Source organism: Podarcis raffonei, chromosome 7 (assembly GCF_027172205.1).
Source record: "Podarcis raffonei isolate rPodRaf1 chromosome 7, rPodRaf1.pri, whole genome shotgun sequence".
NCBI lineage: Eukaryota > Metazoa > Chordata > Lepidosauria > Squamata > Lacertidae > Podarcis > Podarcis raffonei.
This window is the reverse complement of record NC_070608.1, coordinates 62,488,880-62,494,033: the sequence shown is the minus strand read 5'-3', so window position 1 is coordinate 62,494,033 and position 5,154 is coordinate 62,488,880. Positions and strand designations below refer to the sequence as shown.

The following is a 5,154-nucleotide window of genomic DNA, read 5'->3' as shown; positions in this document are numbered from 1 at the left end:
CTAGGACAAATTTGGAATAGACAGCCTTTCCAAGTTACAGAAAGTAGACTGTGTGATGTGGTTGTGTGGATTCTGTCCTTATATGGTTCAGTGGCTAGTTGGCAATGGACTTAGGCTATTATGGGAGTTTCCTATGACTGCTCTCATACCCTCCAACGTTTCTCAGATGAAAATAGGAACATTCTATTCTGCATCAGGAAAATACTCCCATGCTTGATCTTGCTGCACACCTTCCACAGATAAATGGAATGAAATAAAATTTTAGCTGTAAGTGTCTCTGTCTCTGTCAAGGAAAAAGGCAGGAAACAACAACAACAGAAACTGTGAGAATGATCAGGAACATACCTGATAATAAATACTATTGAATTCAGTGGGATTTAGTTCTGAGTAAAAAACATGCTGAGGATTGCAGTGTAAGACTGCACAGTCCTTACCCAGTCACCTGGGAGTAAGCTCCAATGAATGCAGTGGGGCTTACTTATGAGTAGACAGTGTAAGGCTCCATTTACAATAAAGGAATAAACACTCCAGGCATTTCCTTTTAAAAAAAGGCTGGCGGCTGAAGCATTGCAATGAAAGAATTTAAAGTGGATTGGTTACATTTTCCTTCAAAATTTTAGGAAGGGCTTTGTATGCCAGCTTCAGTTTCCTTCATTTGGTGCAGATACTTTATATTCAGTATAAACAGGAATCCGTTTTTGCACCTTCACACACACAGATAGAGCAAACACTTGTTTCAAAAATAAGGAGGGGAGGAAAAGGAAAACCAGGATATTTCAGGATCAAATCAGAAAGCAGGATGGTTTCTGTAATTCCAGGACTGTCCCAGGAAAATTGGGACACTTAGAGGGTATACTGCTCTCTCCTTGTTTAAGGAAGAGAGCAAAATTCTCACTTACAGAGACCAGCAGAGCTGGGCAAGACTGGGCAGGGGGACATATTTATTCCATCCAAGCCCCCTCCAGCACAGTAGATCAGGGGGTTTGGAATGCTCTGCCATTTATGTATTTGGATTCATATCCTATATTATTCCAAGCTTTTCTAAGGCTGTCACAGCAGACCTGCAGCTATGCATTTAGCAACAAAACACATAAGTAATTTGAATAATAAGTAGAGTGTTTAAAATGTGGGACTTCACAGTATTTAAAGCTTAACATACAACAATGTCAAATACAACAATGCTGAAAATATCAAATTGCTCTCGGGGGTTGCTTTGGAATTATTTTTGTTTTCCTCTGGGCTAAAGGACTCCAGCTTAACACAGTCATTTTGATCTACAGTGTTTCCTGAGTCTTTAAAAATGTCAGAAACTGGATACAGTTTGAAAGGGACATTAGAGAATGTGAAACTGCTATCCTTGCACATTAATGACAAAATAAAACAAACCTCTATAAAGGGCATATTTGTGGCTAATACAACTACTTAGGTTTTCTTAACAACCTTGTAGATGTTAATGGGTTTACAGCCCAATATTATGTTACAGGTCCCTTTTGGAAACTCTCTGATTTAGTAAAACTATATATAGAAAAGGATATATGGAAGGGGAAAGTACTGAAAAGTGTGTAGCTAGCAGGCCTGGTTTGTGTTGGGTTTTTTTTAAGGGGGAGAGCTTAAGCATACTGATTACAGTTTTCAGAGGTCAGGTCAATGAAGTGAAATGCCCACTAATCTCTGCTTTAACAAATAGTGAGATCTGAGATTTTTCCAGTCCTTTATTTATTTATTCAGAGTTCTTACATGCTGACTTCTATCCCAAGGTGACTTACAAAATATAATTAAAGCCACAGAGATATCTTTAAAAAACAAATATAGCAGAAACAATTAGGTAAGAAACAAATAGAACAATTACAGAAACATAAAAGCAGCAATTTAAAACCCAGCTCACCATATTCTTCATAGAATGTAGATGGCAATAAACATGATTTTAAGGTTGATCTTTAACCAAGATGGGGGCCATATTGGCTTTCTTCTGAAGTGGTAAAAGTGTGTTGACACTGCAATCCTAAAGTTATTTACTAGGGAATAAGCCTCATTAAACACCATAGGGTTTTAAGATCCAGAAAACATACCTTTTGAATATGACAGTTCATGGTGGAATCTACACACATATAAAAAAATGCTGCAAAAATACTTTTTAAAAAACTGTTTTGAAAAATACATTGAATTTTGCATAGCTCACTTTACCATCTAGAGTCATATTTGTATATTGCACTTTACAACACATTTAAAACACTTTATTTGCAGCTGTGTAGCTGAGTCCCAGGACGCAGGTGGCGCTGTTGGTTAAACCACAGAGCCTAGGACTTGCCGATCAGAAGGCCGGCGGTTCGAATCCCCGCAACGGGGTGAGCTCCTGTAGCTTGGTCCCTGCTCCTGCCAACCTAGCAGTTCGAAAGCACGTCAAAGTAAATAGGTACCGCTCTGGCGGGAAGGTACAGTGGTGCCTCGCAAGACGAAATTAATCCGTTCCGCGAGTCTCTTTGTCTTGCGGTTTTTTCGTCTTGCGAAGCACGGCTATTAGCGGCTTAGTGGCTTAGCGGCTATTAACGGCTTAGCGGCTTAGTGGCTTAGCGGCTATTAACAGCTTAGCAGCTTAGCGGCTTTAAGAAAAAGGAAACAAACTCGCAAGAACTCGCAAGACATTTCATCTTGCGAAGCAAGCCCATAGGGAAAATCGTCTTGCGAAGCGACGCAAAAACCGAAAAACCCTTTCGTCTTGCGAGGCATTCGTCTTGCGGGGCACCACTGTATACGGCATTTCTGTGCGCTGCTCTGGTTCGCCAAAGGGCTTAGTCATGCTGGCCACATGACCCGGAAGCTGTACGCCGGCTCCCTCGGCCAATAAAGTGAGATGAGCGCTGCAACCCCAGAGTCGGTCACGACTGGACCTAATGGTCAGGGGTCCCTTTACCTTTAGCTGAGTCCCATATCTGTTTTAATGCTATGATCATACACACTTCCCCCCCATTGACTCTGTGCCAAGAGAAAGTGGCAGTGAGAGAGAGAAGCAGAGGAGAGAGTGTGACCCTCCCCACTCAGAACAATTTAAATAGATGTCCCAAATGACCATCAGCTCTAGTGGAAGAAACCCAATTTCCTATTTTGTGCTGTTGTGTGACACATAGTTCCCTGCTCTAATTCTAGATGGATAAATAAGCAAATTCCTAACATCCAACAACAATAAAAAAGATGGGTGGTCATGTTACATACAGTGGTTTCCAGTCAACATTGTGGAAGGTACATTCTCTCCTGCACCTCTTTCTTCCAGATCATTGTATGAGTTGAACAGTCAGAACCAAGAAGATAGACGTCTCCTAAACTGCGGGTCCAGTGTCTCTGCTGGGCCCACTCGGGCACAAGCCGTTGTTGTTGGGAGTCAAGGAGGAATCTGAGCTATGTGGGGAAGAGAGCAGGAGGAATGGAATGGGAGGATGTGGTGTGCTGGAGCTTATTGCTTCTAATGACACTTTAAAAGGTTCTTTCATTTCTGAAACAAAGCCAACTTGCTGTCGACTTCTGTGCTGAATGCTTCTTCCTTGTAGATGTGCTCCAGCAGTCAAACTGAGAATGCCAAACCTCCCACTTGTGCCAGAGGAAAAGAAAGAGTGATATTTGTGCCCATAACAGAAGCGGAGCAATAGTCTCAAAAACATGTGGCATTTTTTAGTGTCTCTTTAGTCGCATGTACCTTTGATGCAGCCCCCAATGTATTATTTTTCTTGCCCCTTCCCCAGGCTTCACTCTCTCTCCCCCTTGTCCACCCTGGGGACAGCGTCCTAATTTCCTCCATCACCATCCAAATCATTGGGAAATCTGACTTCTAAAAGGGCAGAACAATGGGGCTACTGTGATACAGTCCTTGTGGAACAATGCATGAAAAGACTCAATTCATGCTCTGTTTGACTACTTTTGGGTGGAGGCGTTTTTTTGAAACACCCACAGTTAAAAAAGAAGAAGTAGAAATGGTGAACGCCCACAACCAGGAATGAATTAGAATGGGAATAGAAGACCTGCCTTGTGGGAGACAGTCAAAGTCCACATTCAAGCTTCCAATATCTGCCAGCCAGGTCCCTCTGGAAGTTTATGGGGAGAGGATAATGGTGATGGCCATCCCTGTGGTTGCCTCCAGCACCTGGTACTCAGAGGTGCTCTACCTGGGAACAAGGAAGTCTCATGGCTAATACCATTTGATAGAATTGTCCTTCAATGCTCACCGTAGCTCACCGGGAAGGACAATAGCTCAGTAGCAGAGGACAAGGCCTTGCGTGCCAAAGGTCCTAGTTTCAATTCCTGATATCTCTAGATAGACCTGTGGGAAGGATTCCAGAAGAGAGAGGCAGTTGGTGTCAGAGACTAGTTGGAATGTTGGGAGGAACATCAGGAACAAGGGAGGAATAAAGATCTAGATTGGGATCTGCTGCCCTTGTGGATTCTGCTGCCTGAGGTTGGTCACCTCACCTTGCTTCATAGGTGGGCTCTGGTGTGTTGGAAAGGAAATGGATGATTGTTTTTTTTCTTCCGGGAACCAGTTAGCTCTGCACTTTCTGCTGCTGCTTCCAGGAAAATGGAGGTGAAAGGGAGACAGCAGTGTCACTCCACAGAGTCAAGTTCAAAAGCTTCAGATTCAAACTTCCAGATGGACTGTACTTCAGTAGCAGAGATCCATCTCCCACTGTTGAAAACCACAGAACACCGGTCAATTTTTCGACAGGAACTTTGTTTTGTTTTCTTCGAGAAAAAGATGGGCAATGTGTGCATTATTTGCTTATAAAACGATTTAACGTAAGTTTGAACAATTTGATCTTTGTGTTGGTGCCCGTTAGCTGGTGGGCCAAAGAAATCCTAGAAGATTCTCCTTAATGATCAAATAGGATTCAGATAGTTTCCAAAATATTTTAGTGAAAGTAAAATTTGATTAATTCTATGCACACACATTCTCTCTCTCTCTCTCTCTCTCTCTCTCTCTCTCACACACACACACACACACACACACACACACAAATATATAAAAATGTATCTTGGTGAAAAGTTATGTAAGTTTCTATTTTAAACTCATCTGGTCCTAATTTTCTAAATTTACTGCCTCAGAGCTAATGCCAAAGTGCTACATTTGATTTATGGAAACACTTGAGCACATTTTTCCATAGTGATATT

The 5,154-nt window shown here is 42.0% G+C and overlaps 1 long non-coding RNA gene across 1 annotated transcript; it reads left to right on the top strand.

The window, feature by feature from the left end:
- The first annotated feature begins 4,191 nt into the window (after positions 1-4,191).
- Positions 4,192-4,786, top strand: LOC128416896 (uncharacterized). Its single transcript, XR_008331340.1, has 2 exons — positions 4,192-4,444; positions 4,534-4,786. It is a non-coding gene; the product is annotated as an uncharacterized LOC128416896 (long non-coding RNA).
- Positions 4,787-5,154: the final 368 nt, after the last annotated feature.